The sequence below is a fragment of the Triticum urartu genome, chromosome 5 (assembly GCF_003073215.2).
Source record: "Triticum urartu cultivar G1812 chromosome 5, Tu2.1, whole genome shotgun sequence".
Classification (NCBI taxonomy): domain Eukaryota; kingdom Viridiplantae; phylum Streptophyta; class Magnoliopsida; order Poales; family Poaceae; genus Triticum; species Triticum urartu.
The window spans coordinates 13,111,368-13,134,043 of record NC_053026.1 but is presented as its reverse complement, the minus strand read 5'-3'; the positions used below and the strand labels follow the sequence as shown (position 1 = coordinate 13,134,043).

Sequence of the window (22,676 nt, the reverse complement as noted above, 5' to 3'; positions counted from 1 at the left end):
TGTTGATAAGATTTTTTTTATGAAAGAAATCAAGTCAGATAATATACGTACAATTATTATGCACATACGTATGGTGACTGCTGATTGATTATTTTTGTGTTCTTGTGAATCCCATCTTTATTGACTAGCAGCACTCACACTTCGTATTACAAATCCGCCATGCATACAATCCAATTATATCAACATGTAGTTGCTTTGTACTCCCTCCGTTTCAGAATATAAGGTGTATTGGTTTCCGTGCAAGTCAACCATGTGAATGTTTGACCAAGATTATAGAATAAAATAACAATATCTGCATTGCCTAGTAGATAAAATATGAAACTACTTCTTATGATCAATGAAATGATCTAAATTTCATATTGTGAATGTTGATATATTTTTCTAAAAACTCGGTCAAACTTGCACTTGTTTGACTTTTCAAAAAACAAATACACCTTATATAAAGGAACGGAGGGAGTATATCCTGTAAATAATTTCTTTGCACGCCCATTCTGCCATGTCAACGATGATGATTTAATTATGTTTTTTGCCAATGGATGGATTCACATGATGTGACGGACCTGCTGCTGCCGGCTGTCTTCCCCGACCACTACCGTGAGCTGCTCCTGCCGCTGACCCTCCACAACTCATTTGGCTTTTGCTCACTGTTTTTACTGTCCTGTGCTGCTCATACTGTATGTACAACCTGTTGCTGAACTGAAGATGCTATTTGTCTTGTCATGCTTTTTGTCTTCTCATGTGCTGAAATTAAGTGGAGCATTAGATGCAAATCTATTGGTGTTGTTAAACTACTGGCAGACTAGCTACAAGCTAGAGGGAGAGCAAGGGACTGAAACCTGGCAACATAACTACTGATGTAATATGCAAAGAACAAATTGAAACCATGTTCTTCAGAATTGAAGGGTCTGATTGATATCGGTCTTTCTTTTGATAGATATAATATGTATCCTTGCTTGTTATTTTCCTCTTTAGCAAATTGTAGAGATGAATCTCTAGTTAACCTATTGCTTCGTACACCTATATCGATTCTATTACATATTTTTGAACTTGCTGCAAATTCTATTATATGTGAGGTCCTTCTGTTGCTGCAAGCATTGACACTATATGCTGTGCGCAAGGATCTCTGCATCCGAGTCCCAGCCGTCCTCAGCAGCAAGGAGCTGGGCCAAGGGAGCAAGCAGTGCCGCTGGTCGAGTCTTGTGGAGAAGCAAGGCGAGTCGGGCATCATCTCACTTGTGCCGCTGTGGTAAGAGCAGAACGCCATCATCTCTAGCTATTTGAAGTTGTTTGAATCTGTTGCTTTATCATACATTCAGTCCATAAATCTGCATTTATGTGAAATTTCGTTAAATATATACTTTCCCAATAATCTGTACACTAAAGATGGAGGTTTGAACAGCAACCAAGTTGCTGGCTCAATTAAATTAGCCTACTGACTAATCTAGTACAATATTAATTGTTGCTCTTCCACTGTTTCAGTATCTCTTGGTTTGCAATGGTACAACTATATGTTGAATACACATCATGATATATACTTGATGAATCTGCCTGCTACATCTCAACTTGTGTATCTGTTTCGGTATCTCTTCCACTGTGTATCTGTTTTCTTGTATGAGTGGGTATCTCATTTTAACTAGTTGGAGAACAAAAAGCATGGTGCTAGCTAGCTCAATTTGTGTTATCATTCTAAATAAATGTCATTTTCTTGAATGGTCTGTTCATAATATATTTGCCCCAGTTTTTCTAATTCTTCCCTCATTCATGTAACAGGGTGACAGAGGAAGCCATGTTGCTGTTTTGTTTGTTCCCAGCCTTGACTATGGTGGTCCAGCGAGTCCGGCATGTCGTCATTTTCTTGTAAAGCAGTATTGTATCACACTTGTAGAGCTCGTTACACATGTAGAGCTTGTAAAGTACTGTATTGCACATGGTCATATGTATTGGCAATGTGATCTGGTTGCTCTTATTTGAAGTATCATGTGTGCTTTTTGTCTGCCAATTTAAATATTAGTTGAAATATGAAGAATATGAGCCTGAAAGATGGGACTCACTTACCAAACCCAAGCCTGACAATTGGGACCCAATTATCAGAACTTGACAACTGGGACCCATCTGACTAGTGGACCCATTTAATAAAAAAAGGAAATTAAAATTATTTAGACGAAAAGGCCAAGGACCAATAATAAAAAGGCTGCAATCTTGGGCTAGGCCCATGAAGTTGGCAAAAAATTGACAGGAAAAAATATATAGAAAGGCTGAATTAATGGGCTCGGCCTATGTAAAACAACGAATTGGACTGGGCTAATTCTTATCCACATCAGCTTGCCACGCTGGATCCTACATGGCCTGGGGAGGCTGCTAGTGACCAAAAATTTGGTCGTGGAACCAACGACCTTTTACAGAAGGTCGTTAATTTCAGTTTACGACCGCCAGCTTTTGACCTTCTGTTTTTGGTCAAAAAAGGTTGCAAATGAAAAACAATGACCTTTCAGCGGCCAATAGTGAGGGTCACAGGTTGACATATTTCTTGTAGTGCTTATTTGTTTTTTTGCATTGGATGTAGCCACTCCGCATGCTGAAGCCCAGCATAGCTCTATCTAGAACATACTTTATGTGTGTGTAATCTTTCTTCTGTATGTTCTTCGACGGGTCCAAATATAGTGCGCGGGAGTAACGCGGGTAAAGAACGATGAGAACGGCACGACACCCCCCGCTGCACAAAATACACGATCAAGTTAGCCTCCATGCGTGCAAATTAATTATTGAAATGCACGAAAGGATGTGTGTGTTATAGTGCTATCCACGGATGACTTACCCGGGATGATAAGGTAGGAGAATTGTTTCTTTGTCCTTACTGCTGACCAAGAATTCTTCGATGTACTGACTCGCATATTGACGGTTGGCATCGTTGATTGACAAGAAGCCCTCATGCATGTAGTATGGGTCCGCGACCGCAAGACCGGTGACTTGATCTCTCCTGACGATGTAGTTAATGTGCAGCGCATACAGGCGGACGAATGTAAAATCGAGTGTCCTCATTTGAAACATCTGGAAGATGTAATCAAACCTCAAGAAGAAGAGGTCTGCGGGGCATGTGTGGACGTACATCTTGCAACTGCTCGGCACATGAACCGTATAAAGTGGGTATCCTGGATCATCCAAGGCGAGGAGACTTCTCTCTATCAAAAGCACATAGTCATGGAGTCTCCAGAGATCCCCTGTTATGCTAGCTAGTGCATTCATCGGTACCATTGGCTGTCCCGCGACATGGATTAATGACGCATGTTTCATCGGTACACTGTCAACCTTGGTCGAAGGCAGCTGGCTGCTAGAACCAACATTGCCAGCTTTATTGGATTTTCTCGCCGTCGGTCTCTTCCTCTGCTTCTTCTTGGTGGGCTGATGTCGATGTCAAAACCGGCGGATCTCGGGTAGGGGGTCCCGAACTGTGCGTCTAGGCGGATGGTAACAGGAGACAAGGGACACGATGTTTTTACCCAGGTTCGGGCCCTCTCGATGGGGGTAAAACCCTACTCCTGCTTGATTAATATTGATGATATGGGTAGTACAAGAGTTGATCTACCACGAGATCAGAGAGGCTAAACCCTAGAAGCTAGCCTATGGTATGATTGTTGTGATTGTTGTCCTACGGACTAAACCCTCCGGTTTATATAGACACCGGAGGGGGCTAGGGTTACACAGAGTCGGTTACAATGGGAGGAGATCTACATATCCGTATTTGCCAAGCTTGCCTTCCACGCCAAGGAGAGTCCCATCCAGACACGAGATGAAGTCTTCAATCTTGTATCTTCATAGTCCAACAGTCCAGCCAAAGGTTATAGTCCAGCTTTTCGGATACCCCCTAATCCAGGACTCCCTCAGTAGCCCCTAAACCAGGCTTCAATGACGATGAGTCCGGTGCGCAGATTGTCTTCGGCATTGCAAGGCGGGTTCCTCCTCCGAATACTTCATAGAAGATTTTGAAAAAGAGGATCGTGTCCGGCTCTGCAAAACAAGTTCCACATACCACCGTAGAGAGAATAGTATTTTCACAAATCTAATCTGCTGACATATTCCGTAGCATGTCATCACACCACAGCCAAGCCTTTTTTCGAATCGTTTTTTACAGTCCACCTCAGCACGTTTTGCGAGGCGGTTTCCTTGGCACGTCTTGTCGAAACAGAGATCGTGCCCCCTTATCACGGGATTCTCATCAATACGGACGTGGGTAACCCAACCGCGCCATTGATTACGGCGCTTGGGAGACGAGCGAGTTTTACCAGGCTGGTGGGGGTGCATAGTTTTATCCGCCTATATAAAGGGATAAGGATTCACCTTTTTCTACCCACGCCTTCTTCCTCCTTGCTCATCCGTTCTCGCGCACTCGAGCTCCAGCGCCCAAGTCCACATTCTCATCGTCAACCTTCTCCAACCATGTCCGGAGCGGGAGGCAAGTGGATGGTCTCCTCCACCACGGAGGAGCACATTAAGAAGCTAAGGGGAGCCGGATACTTGTCCGGAGATATCGCACACCGGCTCCCAGATGAGGGGCAACTCATCCCCACCCCCAGGCCCCATGAGAGGGTAGTGTTTCTTACCCATTTCCTCCGCAGACTGGGATTTCCCCTTCATTCATTCGTCCGGGGGCTCATGTTCTACTATGGCCTGGATTTCCACGATCTGGCCCCGAACTTCATCCTCAACGTGTCGGCATTCATCGTCGTGTGTGAGGCCTTCCTCCGCATCAGACCTCACTTCGGCTTATGGCTGAAGACCTTCAATGTCAAACCGAAGGTGGTGAATGGCCGGCAGGCGGTGTGCGGAGGCGCCATGGTGGGCAAAATGCCCAACGTCACACGGCTCGAGGGCTCCTACATGGAGACCATAAAGGGGTGGCAATCGGGGTGGTTCTACATCTCCGAGCCGCGCGGCGCCACGTGGGCGGCGGCCCCCGAGTTCCGATCCGGAATCCCCACGCGGCTCACCTCCTGTAAAGAGAAGGGCCTGCAGTGGGGTAGTTCGGGAGAGCTGACCGGACTCCAAACCTGTATCCAAAACATGGTGAACAAGAAGCTCAAGCTTGTCAACATAGTCCAGGTCATGCTCATCCACCGGATCCTCCCGTGTCAACAACGGGCGTTCAATTTGTGGGAGTTCAACCCGGCCCAGCACCAAACTCTGAGCGAGCTCTTCGACACAACCCACGAGGATGCTTGGAAGGTGCTGTTCAAGGGCGCCGAGGTTCCCCCTCCCCTTACCGAGGATCGCAGATTCAGCGCAAAGCGCCAAGCCAGCGCGGTAAGCCATTTTACCTTTTATAAGGTATTTATTCATCATAGTTTAACAATATGCGGGATCTAAACTCCCATACCTTTGACAGGAATGGCTGGAAACGGCCGAACAAATTGACTGTCCGGCTCCTCTGCCCGAAGACCCAGCAGATGCTCGCTTAGCGAAGCTGCTGGTTCCGGCGCCTTGCGTGGTGCCGGAGAAGAAGGCCAAGAAGAAGGCCACGGGGACCCGAAAGAGTTCCCGACGCCCGGTGGTATCGGACTCATCGTCCGATGACTCCGAGACGCACTCCTCCCCTGAAGATGAGGAGGAGGAAAAGGAAGCTTCTCCCCCTCCAGCTGGGGGAGAAAAGAAAAGAAAGGACGCCCCAACTGGGAAGGCCGGAGGGTCCAAGAAGGGAAGGACTCTTCCTCCGGACTACTCCACCAACGCCGCCGATAGCGAGGAGTGGCCGCCCAGGGATAAGCCCCTGGCGAAGTCGTAAGTATTCGGACACCAGAGTGACTCGTAGTGTTCCTTTATTGCACAGCTTCTTCTAACGCCGAATATAATCATGCAGTCCGCCCCGTGCCCAAGTCGACATATCGTCGAGTGGTTCCTTGGATTCGTCGGATGTGAATAGCTATTCACTTCTGACCGCTTCCACCCCTCGCCCTATGGACAACACCGAGGTGCTGTCCCGAGGGGTTCCAAGCCGAGGGGAGGTGGTCCTGGAGGCGCCGCAAGGCGACCTTCCGGACCGTAGGCCCCAAAGGAGCAAGGCTCCCCAGGGCTCCAAGTCCGGCCCTGGGCCGAACACCACACCGGAGCCGTCAGTGGTTCCGCAGTCCGGCAGGCGGCCCCCTACTAAGAAGGGCAATCCTACCGTGCGGGTGACCTCCGTCCAACCAGAGGCACCGGATAACTTGTAGGAGGTGCTTGACGGCGCCTCCATCGACGAGGAGCACTGCACTATTATAAGTGCGGTGATCCAGAAAGTTCAGTCCGCCAAGAGCGGGCTGACTGAAGCCTATGCCAGCCTTCTAACAGGATTTGAGGTATGTAAAAAATATATGAAAATATTACTGCATAGACAGTAGCCCCTGATACTCTGTTTGGTGTTCACAAAGAAAAGCCGAATAGAGGATCTAAGAATATCCGCAGGAGTCTAACATAAGTATGTCGATATGGGTGTGCAGGCTTCGCTGCTGACCTCTGCCGCACTGACTGCGGAGGTCAATGCGCTGAAGCAAAACTTCGAGCGGTCCGAGAACGAGCTCGGCCTTACCAAGAAGCAGCTCGAGGAGAAGGAAGGTAAGTAATACCTTATGAAAGTATATAGAAAAGATGTGGTTGCAAAAAATGACAGGATCATCGTAACTACGGCAGGGGCCACGACCGAGGTGGCGACCCTGAAGCAAGCGCTGTCCGAGGCTGAAAACAAAGCAGCCACGGAGCGCACCGAGCGAGGAAAACAGGAGGCGCGGGTGGAGGAGGTGCAGCAAGAGCTCCAGGCTCTCGTGAAAAAACACGAGAGTTTGGAGCGTGACTCGAAGACGCGAGAGTCCGAGCCTTCCTAGGCCCTCGAGAGCACCAAGCATGCCAAAGCCGAAGCCCAAAAGGCCCTCCAGGAAATTGATGCGATAAAGAAGATAGCGACAGGTAAGGCATTCATTATGCAAAGCAAGCACGTAAAAGTGAATTACTTGTTACTTACCCGAGTCCGAAGCTCTCCAGGAGCATTCACAGATTTGCCCCGCAGTATGTCAGATGCCGCCAAGCACTACCGAGCCGAGGAGGGGAATTCGACGGAGAAGGTGTTTTGGTCTCAGTATACTGAGGCCGAACATCCGGTGCCCCTAAGCGACCAGCTGCAGCAGATGGTCGAGCTCCATAAGGCGGCCGAACAGGCCATGAAGGGTCTAATAGTCCGGCTGTGGCCTGGAGAGGCCATGCCAGGGAGCTACTTCGGGCTGGTGAAGCGTCTTGCGGATGCCTGCCCTTGGCTTGAGGTGATCAAGCGCTCCGTCTGCATCGAAGGTGCCCGTAGGGCGCTTGCCCGCGTTAAAGTTCACTGGGGCAAGATGGATGTGGAGAAGCTGGTGACGGACGAGCCACCGCAGGGCAAGGAGCATCGCCGCCCTGAAATGTACTATGAGGGCATCATGAAGGGTGCCCGCCTTATGGCGGATGAATGTTCCAAAGATGTAATTTATGAATGAACTCGCATTTGTGATCCTGTGCGCTGAAAACTTGTTTATATGCACTATGCAACGCATGTTTGAATTTAAAATATTACCTTCTGTGCGGCCGTTTATTAAATCTGAGAGATGGCGAGTCGTCGGCTTCTGCCCCTGAGCCACGAGTGCTGGGGTGTTCGGGATAAACCCGAGCGCTCTTTTTCACATTCTTGGGTCCTTCGAGGGAGGCGCTCAGCACAACGAACAAGGCAATTGGACTATATTGCTTTATCACTCTCACTTAGCCTTAGAATTCTATAATTTTAAATTTTGGCGAAGCCCCTAGTATTCGGAAGACCGAGTTCGGGGCGCTATCCACACCTAAGCCGGACAAAGCCGACTCCTCGCCCTAAGCGGCATAATTCTTTAGGGACTCGAAACCTCTCGAACAGCGACCAGCTCTCGCCCTATCACGACGGTCAGTTTTAGCTTTCTCTATTGAGGTGCTTAGCCCAGCTGAATCGGGGCACAATCGCAGTAGTTGTCCCAGTGCTACCTTAGCCGATATAACGGAACGTAAGGCACCAAAATGTGGGAGCCGGGCAAACCCAACTATTTACCCAAGACATGATTCGGAGCTGATGCATATAATGCTATAAGTTCGGGGTGCCGCACTTGTGAAAGTGTTCGGACTTCTTACACCATATTGTGGGGTACTCAAGCCCCTGGTGTATTGGCCGTACCAAAGTGTACGGGTGCAAAATGTCATTAATGAACATATATACATAAAAAAGAGAATGCAATAATAGGCTGAAGCTATGCATTGTTTATTCAAAAGGGGTGCATCAAAGCAGAACGATACAAGTAGTGCGATAAGCTGCAGAATGGTATTTAAAGCAGGTATATTGCTCGTTACAGAGACCACCTGGGAGTTCCATGATGCGACGTAGCTTTCGGCTCCCCTGGTCCTTGCATCGTGTGTTTGACAATTATACTGCCGGACATGGCTTCCAGAAAGTAAAGTCCTGAAAGAGAGAAAAAATAACAAAGTATGGAGCCCCTAGTGCGGTTGAACCGCGTGCGGGGCGTGCCGTAGTAGTGCCCCTCCCCCTGTGCCCATGGTATGTTTAATGCGTAATTGTGTACGCGTGGCACGTATGTCGCCGTTTGGATGGGGCTGGGGTAGGGGCCGCACTGCTATGCGAGCTCGGAATGTGCCAGGTGGTCCTGTTGCAGATTACTCCGGGCGCGTTTGAAGGCGTTCGGGCGTTTGGTCGCCGAACTGGAGGATTGCCGTGAGAGGCTACTTTGTACTTCTACTGCGAGGGCCGCAGTGTGCTCCTCCGTTCGGAGAGAGCGCTCTATGTTTCCATTGACTGTGATGACCCCGCGAGGTCCTGGCATCTTGAGCTTGAGGTATGCATAGTGCGGCACCGCATTGAATTTTGCAAATGCGGTTCGCCCGAGCAGTGCATGGTAGCCACTGTGGAACGGGACTATATCGAAGATTAGCTCCTCGCTTTGAAAATTATCCGGGGATCCGAAGACCACTTCCAGCGTGACTGAGCCCGTGCAATGGGCCTCTACACCTGGTATGACGCCTTTAAAGGTCGTTTTTGTGGGTTTAATCCTTGAGGGATCTATGCCCATTTTCCGCACGGTGTCCTGGTAAAGCAGGTTTAGGTTGCTGCCGCCGTCCATAAGGACTCGAGTGAGGTGGAATCTGTGAATGATTGGGTCTAGGACCAATGCAGCAAATCCGCTGTGGCGGATACTAGTGGGGTGGTCCCTGCGATCGAAAGTGATCAGACTGGAGGACCATGGGTTGAACTTTGGGGCGACGGGCTCCAACGCATAGACGTCCCTTAACGCACGCTTACGCTCCCTCTTGGTGATGTGGGTTGCGTATATCATGTTCACCATCCGCACTTGTGGGGGGAATCCCTTCTGTCCTATGGTGTTCGGCGGTCTGGGCTCCTCCTCCTCGTCTCTATGTAGTCCCTTGTCTTTGTTTTCGGCATTTAACTTGCCGGCCTGCTTGAACACCCAACAATCCCTGTTGGTGTGGTTGGCTGGCTTGTCGGGGGTGCCATGTATTTGACACGAGCGATCGAGTATACGATCCAAAATGGACGGGCCCGGAGTAGTTCGTTTGAATGGCTTCTTCCGCTGACCGGGCTTGGAGCCTCTGAATGCGGCGTTTACTGCCGTATCCTCTGTATTGTTATCGTTCCTGCAACACTTATGTTTGTTGCGTCGTGACCGACCGTTGCCATCTTTGGTATCCGAAGTACCAGAGTTTTTTGATATGTTATTGCTGCGAGCCAGCCAGCTGTCCTCTCCTGCACAAAAGCGGGTCATGAGCGTCGTGAGGGCTGCCATAGATTTTGGCTTTTCCTGGCCAAGGTGCCGGGCGAGCCATTCGTCACGGATGTTGTGCTTGAAGGCTGCTAGGGCCTCTGCATCCGGACAATCGACGATTTGATTTTTTTGGTTAGGAACCGAGTCCAGAATTGCCTAGCCGATTCTTCTGGTTGTTGAATTATATGGCTCAAGTCATCGGCATCTGGTGGTCGCACATAAGTGCCCTGGAAGTTGTCGAGGAATGCGGCTTCCAGATCCTCCCAAGAGCCAATGGATTCTGCTGGCAGGCTGTTGAGCCAATGCCGAGCTAGTCCTTTAAGTTTGAGTGGGAGGTACTTGATGGCATGTAGATCGTCACCACGGGCCATGTGGATATGCAGGAGGTAGTCCTCAATCCATACCACAGGATCTGTTGTACCATCGTATGATTCAATGTTTACGGGTTTGAAACCTTCTAGGATTTGATGATCCATTACTTCATCTGTGAAGCATAGCGGGTGTGCGGCGCCTCTGTACCGGGCTATATCGCGACGTAGCTCAAATGAGTCTTGTCTGCTGTGTTCGGCCCGGCCGGACTTACCTTTACTGTATCCGGCGTGACGGTTATCGTCTCGTGTGGTGGGGCGTCCTCGTGATCCGTAGATCCATCTGGATTGCTTTGCTTTATCCTCCAACATCTCTCGCAGGTCCGGCGCATTTCCCCGTACCTTGGTATTTTTTGAGTGACGCCGGGGTGCGGCTTGAGCTGTGGGCCGAGAGGCCGCTCTGTCACGGCCGCGAGGTGGCCGATCAGCCGCGTCATACACTGGGGATGTGGGTTTTAGTGCTTCCTCCTCTAATCGGGGTAGCAACCCGCGTTTTGGGTAACTCTTGGAGGGGCGTTCGAGTTCAAATTCCTCGACCGCAAGGACTTCAGTCCATCTGTCAGCTAGCAGATCCTGATCAGCTCTAAGCTGCTGCTGCTTTTTCTTAAGGCTACTTGCCATGGCCATAAGCCTGCGCTTGAAGTGTTCTTGCTCGACGGGATCCTCAGGCACGACAAATTCGTCGTCGTCGAGGCTTGCCTCGTCTTCGGAGGGAGGCATGTAATTATCATCCTCCGCCTCTCTGTCTGCTGCTCTCTTAGGAGGGCCGGCTTCTCCATCTTCCTACGCTGAATCCTGCTGGAGGGAGTTGTCTTCGACACTGTCTGGGGTGTTATTATCTCATGTGTGGGAATCACTGTTTTTGCTTTGGCGGGATTTAGAATGGCGCCGCTGACGCCGGCGCTTAGGTTGCTTCTTGGAGGGGTCATCCTCCGCTGTTCCATCGCTATTGCCTTCTTTGGGTGTGTCCACCATATATATGTCATACGACGGGGTGGCTTTCCAGTGCCCTACAGGCGCTGGTTCCTGTTCGTCTCCTACATTGTCGTTCATACCGTCGATGTCTTCGGAGTCGAAGTCAAGCATGTCGGTCAAGTCATCGACAGTGGCTATGAAGTGGGTGGTGGGTGGGTGTCGAATTTCTTCGTCATCCGCATCCCAATCCTGCCGGTTATAATCCGGCCAGGACTCTCCTGACAAAGAGAGGGACCTTAGTGAATTCAGTATGTCACCGAAGGGCGAGTGCTGAAAGATATCCGCGGTGGTAAACTCCATGACCGGCGCCCAATCGGATTTGATTGGCAGGGGCGCGGGCGGCTCGGAGTCCGGAAGGGAGTCCGGCAATTTGGAGTCACGGGCCTCGCGAAGGGTATCCGGCTCAATCACCGTAGGGGCCGCGGTCTCCATGGCGGGGTCCAACCACCCGTCCATGAATGGCGCGATTGGCTCCGAATTGAAGGTCGGAGCGGTTGCAGGTGTGACTTCCTGAACATTGTCCGGCGGCAGAGCTAAATCATGCCCATCGTGACAGTGCGGCGCACTCGGCAAGGGCTCAAATCCGTCGAAGATCAAGTCTCCGCGGATATCGGCCATGTAGTTCAAGCTTCCAAACCTGACCTAATGGCCAGGGGCGTAACTTTCAATCTGCTCTAGATGGCCAAGCGAATTGGCCCGCAGTGCAAAGCCGCCGAACACAAAAATCTGTCCAGGGAGAAAAATCTCACCCTGGACTGCATCGCTAGCGATGATCAAAGGAGCCATCAATCCTAATGGTGACGACACAGAGGAACTCTCAATGAAAGCACCAATGTCGGTGTCAAAACCGGTGGATCTCGGGTAGGGGGTCCAGAACTGTGCGTCTAGGCGGATGGTAACAGGAGACAAGGGACACGATGTTTTTACCCAGGTTCGGGCCCTCTCGATGGAGGTAAAACCCTACTCCTGCTTGATTAATATTGATGATATGGGTAGTACAAGAGTTGATCTACCACGAGATCGGAGAGGCTAAACCCTAGAAGCTAGCCTATGGTATGATTGTTGTGATTGTTGTCCTACGGACTAAACCCTCTGGTTTATATAGACACCGGAGGGGGCTATACACAGAGTCAGTTACTATGGGAGGAGATCTACATATCCGTATTTGCCAAGCTTGCCTTCCATGCCAAGGAGAGTCCCATCCGGACACGAGATGAAGTCTTCAATCTTGTATCTTCATAGTCCAACAGTCCGGCCAAAGGTTATAGTCCAGCTGTCCGGATACCCCCTAATCCAAGACTCCCTCAACTGAGGTGCTGGTGGGTCTGTCAGACCCTCCCTAGTGTTGCCGGGCTCATCATTGGACGACTCTGGCTAATTAGTTGAGCTTGGGTAGAAGCGGCATCTGGAGGCGTGTCCTGCGAGGATTGCATGAACAAAGACTTCTTGCACTCCCGAGGATGTTCCGGCTCTGGTACATGCATCTCATATTGCTACCTCTTCAGCACTGCGTTGGATTTCCTTGAAGAGGAAAGGGTGATGCAGCAGAGTAGAGTAAGTATTTCCCTCAGTTTTTGAGAACCAAGGTATCAATCCAGTAGGAGGCTACGCACAAGTCCCTTGTACCTACACAAAACAAATAGCTCCACGCAACCACCGCGATTAGGGGTTGTCAATCCCTTCACGGTCACTTACGAGAGTGAGATCTGATAGAGATGATAGATAATATTTTTGGTATTTTTGGTATAAAGATGGAAAACAAAATAAAAGCAAAGTAAAAAGCAATAATAAAGTATTGGGAGATTAATATGATAAAGATAGACCCGGGGGCCCTAGATTTCACTAGTGGCTTCTCTCAAGAGCATAAGTATTTTACGGTGGGTGAACAAATTACTGTTGAGCAATTGATAGAATTGAGCATAGTTATGAGAATATCTAGGTATGATCATGTATATAGGCATCACGTCCGAGACAAGTAGACCAACTCCTACCTGCATCTACTACTATTACTCCACTCATCGACCGCAATCCAGCATGCATCTAGAGTATTAAGTTAATAAAAACAGAGTAATGCCTTAAGCAAGATGACATGATGTAGAGGGATAAATTCATGCAATATGATAAAAACCCCATCTTCTTATCCTCGATGGCAACAATACAATACGTGCCTTGCTGCCCCTTCTCTCACTGGGAAAGGACACCGCAAGATTGAACCCAAAGCTAAGCACTTCTCCCATTGCAAGAACTACCAATCTAGTTGGCCAAACCAAACGGATAATTCAAAGAGACTTGCAAAGATAACCAATCATACATAAAAGAATTCAGAGAAGATTCAAATATTGTTCATAGATAATCTTGATCATAAACCCACAATTCATCGGTCTCAACAAACACAACGCCAAAAGAAGATTACATCGAATAGATCTCCATGAGAGAGGGGGAGAACATTGTATTGAGATCCAAAAACAGAGAAGAAGCCATCTAGCTACTAACTATGGACCCAAAGGTCTGAGGTAAACTACTCACACTTCATCGGAGAGGCCTTGGAGATGATGTAGAGGCCCTCCATGGTGGATTCCCCTTCCGGCGGAGCTCCGGAACATGCCCCAAGATGGGATCTCGTGGATACAGAAAGTTACGGCGGTGGAATTAGGTTTTTGGCTCCGTATCTGATCGTTCGGGGGTACGTATGTATATATAGGAGGAAGGAGTACGTCGGTGGAGCAACGGGGGGCCCACGAGGCAGGGGGCGCGCCCCCCACCCTCGTGGCCACCCCCTTTCTTTCTTGACGGGGGCTCCAAGTCTCCTGGATCATGTTCGGTGAGAAAATCATGTTCCCGAAGGTTTCATTCCATTTGGACTCCATTTGATATTCCGTTTCTTCAAAACACTGAAATAGGCAAAAAACAACAATTCTGGGCTGGGCCTCCGGTTAATAGGTTAGTCCGAAAAGTAATATAAAAGCGGAAAATAAAGCCCAATATGGTCCAAAACAGTAGATAATATAGCATGGAGCAATCAAAAAATATAGATACGTTGGAGACGTATCACACATTCATATGGTTGACTCAGTGTTACTTCGTTGTCATAACCGGTATTGAAATACTAGAGAGGGTCCTCGGCCTCCTCCATGTCATCATCCATATCCTCTTCCGTGGGGTAGATGGCATCATCTGCCGGAACGGTTGGCCCTCCTTCCTCGTGTCTCTCGATCTCAGCAAGCAGCACAGACGATGGTTGTACTTGTGTAGGAGGGGTTGTGGTCATACCTTCCCGAGGTCCCGTTGGTGTGCTCCCGGCCACCTCGACACGAAGAAGATTTTTCGGCCACAGGATCGGCCAATTTTTGCATTGGCCAAGCTGTGTTGGGGTCTCGTCATCCTCTCCATCAGTTTGTATCGGATGGGGGAAACCCTCGTAGCCCACTTTCACACTCTCCACGAAGACCGTTAAGGCGTTATCAAGCATTTGCCGGTGGTGGAACAATCGATCCTTGGGCTTCACCATAGTACCCTTCCCGACATCCACCAACAACCCGCCCTTCATGTGGTAAAGGAGGGTGCATGGAGTGGAGTCGGCCTGCGAAGACACATGTACATGCAGCATCAGAGATCCAAAAAGAACGGCAACTGAAGATTAATTAAATTAATTAGCTGAGTTGATGAGGGTGCGACGCGTATTTACCATGAGGGCATCGAGCTCAGCCAATGTCGACGGTCCGACATTCAAGCCAGAGACGGAGCTAGGGCTGCTGTGAGAGCTGGGTGTGGGAGGAGGTGCGGGTGCGGGTGCGGGTGCAGTTGCCATACTAGGTACGGGTATGGGTGCGGTGTTCATTGAGTTGCTCCCGGTGAAGCTCGGCATGGGAAAATCACTAGGATGCGCGTTTGGATTTTGTTGCACCCATGTGACCACAGTTGGAATCAAGCTTGTAAAGGCAGCCACTATATCATCTCTACAAGCAGCTACCGTTTCCCGGATTATCTCAGCTTTGGTCTCAGCTTTTGCTTTCTCCATCGCCCGCACCACCTTCTCGTCGAGATTTACTTGACTGAACTTCTTTCTCTGTCTTTTGGCCTCGGGGTCATCGTTATAATAGTACTTCCACATGGCGCTATCCCCGGCGCCGTGCACACGTCCATATTGCGGCCGCTGGTTGGGCGGGTGTCCCATCATTATGTTGATGGCCTGGTTGAAAGGAGTGTACCACTTGTACTTCGCCGACGACTGAGTCGACTGAGTCGTGGAGTCGCTTTCGGCCGCAAGCTTGTGTTGGTCTCTGCAAAATGGAGCGTGTGAGTCGTTTACGAATGCGACTAGAATGTAGTAGACTTCATTGATCAGAAGCTAATATGTAAGGTGTTAAAAGGATAATTACCAATATTCTCATGAATTTCCTAGTCGGCCCGTCGGTGAAAAAAAAAAAAATCTTTTTTTGGGGTCCCACGAAATCGGGCCCTGATGAAGTCGTGCTCCTGCTGGTCGGTGAACTCAGCCAATGGGTCTAGGATCCCCTAACGTTCATGTTCTGCGTCCTCCTTAGCCCACACGGGCCTCTTTCCCGTGTAACCATGACTTCCAAGGTGGTCGTTCCCCATGTTCTTTGCCTGCAGCTTCTTGCCTCTCTCTGACCTGGCCTTGGCAGCTTCTTCATTGCAAGCCTCCTTGAACTTTTCAAAGTCCTCTATCGTAATTTTCGGATTGTATGCAACAATCTCGGCGTAGGTTTAATGGTCTACTTCAATCGCCCTTTTCACCCTAGTTTTCCAAGCGCTCAATGCGTTGCTGAACTTCCCTAGGGCTTTGTTGTTGATTTCTTTCATGGCATCATCATCCCATGGGTCGACATCGTTATTCCGACCGGGGAACAGGAATCTTGCGTGCAACCTAGTTAGGAGCAGCTTCTTCAAATGTTCATTCTTCTATATTTTTGTGGTGTTGATGTTAGCGGTATCCCGTAGGATGCATGCTAGTTGGTTGCCATAACACGCTGCAACTTCCCGCGGCTCTATTGGCTCGAACTTGCCTGGGTGCACCGCCATGACCACCAGTCTTCCGGTGCCGAGATCATTTGGGCGTCGTGTCCTGTTTTCCTTCTTTCCCTCACTGGCTTGGGAGGTCCCACCTTCCGTGCTATTGTTAGAAACATCATCTGCGCTAGTCTCAGTGCCGTTTTCTTTTTTGGCATCAGTGTCGGCGCCGGCGCCACCAACTTCGTCCTCTGTCATGATAAGGGGGTCCTGACACCCAACTTGCTGTCTCTCCTGATCCGCCAGAAAGTCGAGGTAGGCATGTGCTCGACCTAATTGGGACTGAGAACCTCCGGCCTCATCGGTGTCGGTCATGATTCCTAGGGTTCAATGTCCTAGTTGTTTAATTATCGAGCTTTATATAATAAAGTGAATAATGACAAAAAATGTGACCTTTGTTTTGCCGGAAATGTCGTTTTATTCCTGTCGCGACAAATCTCGACACTCGATAGGTCCAACTTTCTAGCACAAGTCATGACAAAATTTGCCACAAAGATGCATCACCTTTGCTACAAAGTGCACATATAGAGTGCCTGAAATTTGCCAGAATGGAAATGAATCAAAATTTCCGGCAAAACATAGGTCACTTAGCAATCGGGAAATGAATCAACACCCAAAGTCTGACAGAACTACAACAGCACAACAATATAGGATGCTCACTATAGCAGCACAACAACCACATGCACATGTACTCTCCTCTAGCATCCGCATGGGCAGAGCTCTATATAGTGTGGGTTTTGGGATGCTCACTATCTGCGTGTCGAGGATGAGGGTGTGGTGTCAATGATCTTCGAGCGGCGTCATCGAGCGGCACGTCGGTGATCTACCTGTGTGTCAAGCATTCACAAAATAAATTATTGTAGACACACAAGATAAATTATTGTAGACACACAAGATCAATTGTAGACCTACAATCTGCCTAATAAAATGTTCACTTTCATTTTATTTACTCTATTAACAAACTAAACACTCATTTTCATTTACTCTAGCAACAAGATCCAAAACAAGCATATTAACAGCATTCTAACAATAGCATTTTAACAGCAAGCATTTGCACAACATGCATTTTAACAGCAAGCATTTGAACACTCTAACAATAGGCATTTTAACAGCAAATGAACACTCTAACAACACACATTTGAACACTCTAACAACACACATTTTAACACTCTAACAACATGCATTTTAACAGCATTCTAATATGTATTTTAACATGCATTTCAACATTTGGACAGCAAGCATTTGAACAAAACAAGCATATGAAGAGGGAGGGAAGAGGGGGTGGCACACCACGGTCGGGGTTGGGATCAGGGTCGGGGTCGCCGGGGCAGAGGGGGTGCACCTAGGTCGGGGTCGCCGGGGCAGAGGTCTCCTCGTTGATCTATAGAGAGACCAAATATGGTCAGAGAGAGACTGTACGGCGGAGGGGCGGCACAGGGGGAGGGGCCGGGCCAGGGGTGCACCTAGGGCAGGGGGCAACACGGGGGGAGGGAGCGTCGGGGTGGCCAGTGGCCGGCGTCGGGGTCGGGTGTGGCGCGCGTCGACGACGGCGTGGGTAGGTGCGTGCGTCGGCGGTGGCGTGGGCGGGTGCGGGCGTCGGCGGCGTGGGCGGGTGCGGGCGTGGGCGGTGGCGTGGGCGGGTGCGGGCGCCGGCAGCGTAGGCGGGTGCAGCGTCGGCGGTGGCGTGGGAGATCGAGCTCAGAGAAAGGGGATCGAGCGACATAGTGAGAGAGAGGAAGCAAAGCGTGCTTTGTAGGCAACATAGCTATAGCGCGGCGTAGAAAAATGTGCTATAGCTAACTAAGCTACAGTGCTGCCTCGAACAAACCGCGCTACTGCTAGTTTTTTCTTTTCTTTTTCTTTTTCTTTTTCTTTTTCTTTTTCTTTTTCTTTCATATTCCACAAACTTCCTTCCTTTTCTTTTTATTTTTCTTTTACTTCATTTTCCACAACTTATAAGTTCCTTTTTCTTTTTCTTTCATTTGCACTTTTCTTTTTCTTATCTTTCATTTGCATTTGTATAAAGTTTCTATAGCAGGGGTATATATAGCCCTAGCTAGCTAGGGTTTAATTTGGTCTGTCGTTGGAGCAATACCACTGTTACCCTCCGGATAATAATTAGTATAATATATATTACATCATTTGACCGCTAACGGCGGTATACAAAATAGCTAGACACACACAAAAATTGTGGATTAGTTTGTCAGCTTGAGCGACGACGACACTTCAGAATGATCTTCTTCCCTCTTTTGTTCGTTGTCGAATAATTGATCCCATGGTCGTGACTTTTCCTTCTCTAGGGATTACGATATTTCGTAGGTAATGTAATCTTCATTCTTCTTTTGACGCATGTATCATCGTCATCAGCATCATCTTCCCTCATCGGATCACCGTACTGGTCATAGTCTTCCTCGTTGGCGACTCCATCCATTCCCGTGATGCTCCTTTTGCTTCTCCTCACGACAACACGACTGGGATTGATCGGATCAGTTATGAAGAAACATTGTGTCACGTGTTTAGCGTGTACCCATGACTCATTTTTGGCGATGGCGTTGACGATACCACTATCGGAGTCGGGTATACACATGGTAGTGAAATGTCGGTTTCCTCTGTGTACATTCTTAGCCCATCTTACACGGAATATCGTCGCGCTATGCAATCCAGAGTAGTTAAGCTCCCATATCTCTTCGACCCTTTCGTAATATCTTTCAATTACATTCCCGGTCATGGCTTCCATCTTCACCCCTGAGTTTTGGTCATCACTGTTTATATCTTTCCCCTCCCTGTAGAACGTGTATCCGTTGATATCATATGCTTGATAAGTCGCGAGGTTGGTCGAGGGGCCATGTGCTAAGGCTTATATGAGTGTTCCATTTGGACAACCCTCTTCCGAGGGATTAGCCGGAACTCGCTCTTTGAACCAACGCAAGAAAGTGGAGTTGTGCTCTCTAATAACTTCAGCATCCGTCCTGTGCACCCCACATTCATGGTACTTCTTTGCGATGGTCTCTTTGTGTAGTGTCACGAAATCTTCTAGCACGTCTAGGTGTTGTAGCACTACTAAGTTTGCCCTGTCAAGGTTGTTTTGTTGGCCCGAGCGTAACACATTCACATCCCTATGACCGTTGGTGTGACCTTCGCCTTCGAGCCTTCCACAATGCTTGTTGACGGGCAAACCAACAACAGGGTCTCCGGTGCCTACTAGATAACTCTCACAGAAAGAGATGCACTCTTTGGTCAGATATCCCTGGACTATGCTTCCATCTGGATGGGACATGTTACGAACGAATCATATGACCCCATTCATCCTTTCGAATGGCATCATGCTGTGCAGGAATGTCGGCCCTAGGTCGATGATGTCGTCCACGATGTGGACACATAGATGTACCATGAGATCAAAGAATGCGGGTGGGAAGTACATCTCTAGCTCATTCAGTATGACAACGATCTCTTCTTGTAGCCTATGGAGTTTCTTCACACTGATCGACTTTCGAGAGATAGCATCAAAAAAGTGGCATAGGTCAGTAAGAGTCTCACGCACATGTGTGTCCATAATCCCTCTAAGTGCAACCGGGAGTAACTGCGCCATCATCACATGACAGTCGTGAGACTTCATCCCACTGAACCTTTTTTTTCTTAGTGTCCAGATATCTGCTTATCTTCCCACAGTATCCGGAACTCTTTGATTCCGGCAAGGCACTTGAACAGTTGATCGACCTCCTTCGGATCTAAGGTGAAGCAAGAGGGGGGGGCAATACTGTTCTTCCTTCTTGTTTACTTTTTTGTCCCTATCTTCCGTCTCCGTCTCCGTCTCCGTCTCGTCTGACGACCTTTCACCGGGCATTTGGAGATCTTTCCTGATATTCAAAAATTCCAAGTCTTTTCTTTCCTTCGGCCCATCCTTGGTCCTCTCCGGCATGTTCATCAATTTTCCAAGAGATAGCCGTAACCGAGATGGTCCTGCACCGTCGTGATAGCCGTAACCGAAATAGTCCTGCACCATCGTGATCAGCGCGGCTCTGATGTAGAAATACTCTCCTTTGCTTGCATGCCAGGTCTTGGCCGGCATTTTCCATAAGGTATGTATCTCCTCTTTCAGTAACCCGAGATATAGATTTATATCATTTCCCCGTTGTCTCGGCCCTTGAATAAGCATAGCCATGTGTATGTATTTTTCCTTCATGCACAACCAGGGGGGAGGTTGTACATCCATACAAACACGAGCCATGTGCTATGATTGGTGTTCTGGTTGCCAAATGGATTCATGCCATCACTACTAGCACCAAGCACGATGTTCCTTGGATCATTTGCGAAAAAAAACAAATTCAACATTTAATGCTCTCAATTGGATAGCATCTATGAGGTATCTCAGCTTCGGCTCATCTCCGTGATCTGGTTTCACCCTCTCCATGTGCCAGCATAAGCTTTGCTTCCTTACGGTCTACGAAATACCGTTGTAGACGCGGAGTGATCGGGAAGTACCATACAACTTCCTGTGGAGCTTTCTTTCCAGCCTTTTTATATCGTGAAGCATTGCACTTTGGACAGATTGTTTTTTTCGCGTGCTTGTTCCGATATATGACGCAATCATTGATGCATGTGTGATATCTAATGTGTGGCAGATCAAGAGGGCACATGATTTTCTTTGCCTCCTCGACACTAGTAGGACACAGGCTTCCCGCGGGAAGAACCCTCTTTAGATACTTCAGAAGCTCATCCAGGCTTGCATCTGTCCATTTGTTTTTTGCCTTCGTATTTAGAAGTTCTAGTGTGAAACTCAAGCGGGTCACCTCGGGTTTGCAACCATCATACAAAGGAGTCATCGAGTCTACCTCCAGTTGCGCCAGTTTGGAATCCTCTCTAGAAGCAGCTCTGTCTCTAGTCGTCTTCTTGCAAAACAGGTCTCAAACATGCGGGTCCCGCATGGATGAACTTAGTAGCGATGAAGACGGCGGCGTGTCCGCGTCTTCTCCGCCTTGAACTGCCTCTTCTCCATCGACATTTCCGAGGCCGTCTTCCTCTTCGAGCACATAATCGGTCATCTCTTCGTCTGGTGGCCCCATGTCGTTATTTCCGGCCCCGTCGATGTCCTCCTCCTCCTCATCATCTTCTTCACTTATCCACTGAGTATGGCCATGCACGAAACCATGCATGAGTAGGTGCGCCTTGAATGTACCACACTCAAAGTGGTCGAGCCTGACTATTCCTTTGCATTTTCGACACGGACATAAAACATCCTTCAGTATTTTTCATACATGTCGTCCACAGCGGATTGCCAGTATCTTTCCACCATCCTTCCATTGACGTTCATGATAACCTGCGCGCAGAGCGAATATTATAACCATGTATATATACATGCATGGATCAAATTCATATAAAAATTCGGCATGACCTTCCCTAAACATAGGAGATATTGAGTTTGCCCGAAATTCACCGAAACAGAATTGAATCGACATTTTCGCAAAACATAGTTTCGGTCCTAATCGCAAACACACATATTTCCATTCTTGCACAACTCTTTTTTTGCTCACCTATTTGTTGAGAGGGATATCGAGCACCTTCTAATAATTAGCTAGTAGCTCTAGATAGTGAGGTACCTAAATAAATATAGCTCCAACTAGCTAGGGAGAGCGAGTGAGAGAGAGAGCTATGAGAGGGAGGAGGGAGGGCATTAATGGAGGGGGTGGTGGAGGGGCAAAGAAGAGAAGTGGAGAAGGGGAAAAAGAAAGGAAGAGGTAGGAGGGAGGGCATTAATGGAGGGGGAGGTGGAGGGGCAAAGAAGAGAAGGGGAGGAGGGGCAAAAGAAAGGAAGAGGAAGGAGGGAGGGCATTAATGGAGGGGGGTAGGAGGGGCAAAGAAGAGGGGAAGCATTGAAGAACAAGGAAGTGCAAGAGGGAGGGGGAGAAAGAAAGGGGAGAGGAAGAAGAGGGGGAAAAGGTGGCAGATATTTTGGCTGGCGACCATAGCAGTAACGCGGGGCACCAAAGCGCGCTACTGCTATGTGTGCCAGCCAAAATATCTACTGGTAAGTAAAAATAGCTATAGTGCTTGTCCAAAACCCATGCTACTGGTAAAATCTTACACATAGAAGAAATAGCAGTAGCGCGTCTAGGTGGAAAGGCGCTACTGCTATTTTCTTAATAGTAGCACTGGTTAGAGTACCAACGCTGCTACTATTTTTTGGTCGGGGGGTGTGGTGTTGCTAACTTACCAGTAGCGTGCCCACAGGAAACCCACACTACTGCTAAGTTGTACCAGTAGCGCGCTTTATAACAGACGCTACTGGTACTTATCAGTAGCACACTTTATAACAGACACTACTGGTACTTATCGGTAGCGTGGGGTCCTAAACACGCGCTACTGGTAAACTTCTATGTATAAGCCTTTTCCTAGTAGTGATATTCTAAAGGAGGCAAAGAATAAGAAGCCCGCCGTGATCTAGGTTTGCGTACATAACGTGTGCTTGGTCTACCACATATGTCATGCCGAT

General features: G+C 48.6%; 1 long non-coding RNA gene across 1 annotated transcript; it reads left to right on the top strand.

The window, feature by feature from the left end:
* The first annotated feature begins 1,180 nt into the window (after positions 1-1,180).
* On the top strand, positions 1,181-2,037 carry LOC125555445. Its single transcript, XR_007304706.1, has 2 exons — positions 1,181-1,246; positions 1,771-2,037. It is a non-coding gene; the product is annotated as an uncharacterized LOC125555445 (long non-coding RNA).
* The last annotated feature ends 20,639 nt before the right edge of the window (positions 2,038-22,676 follow it).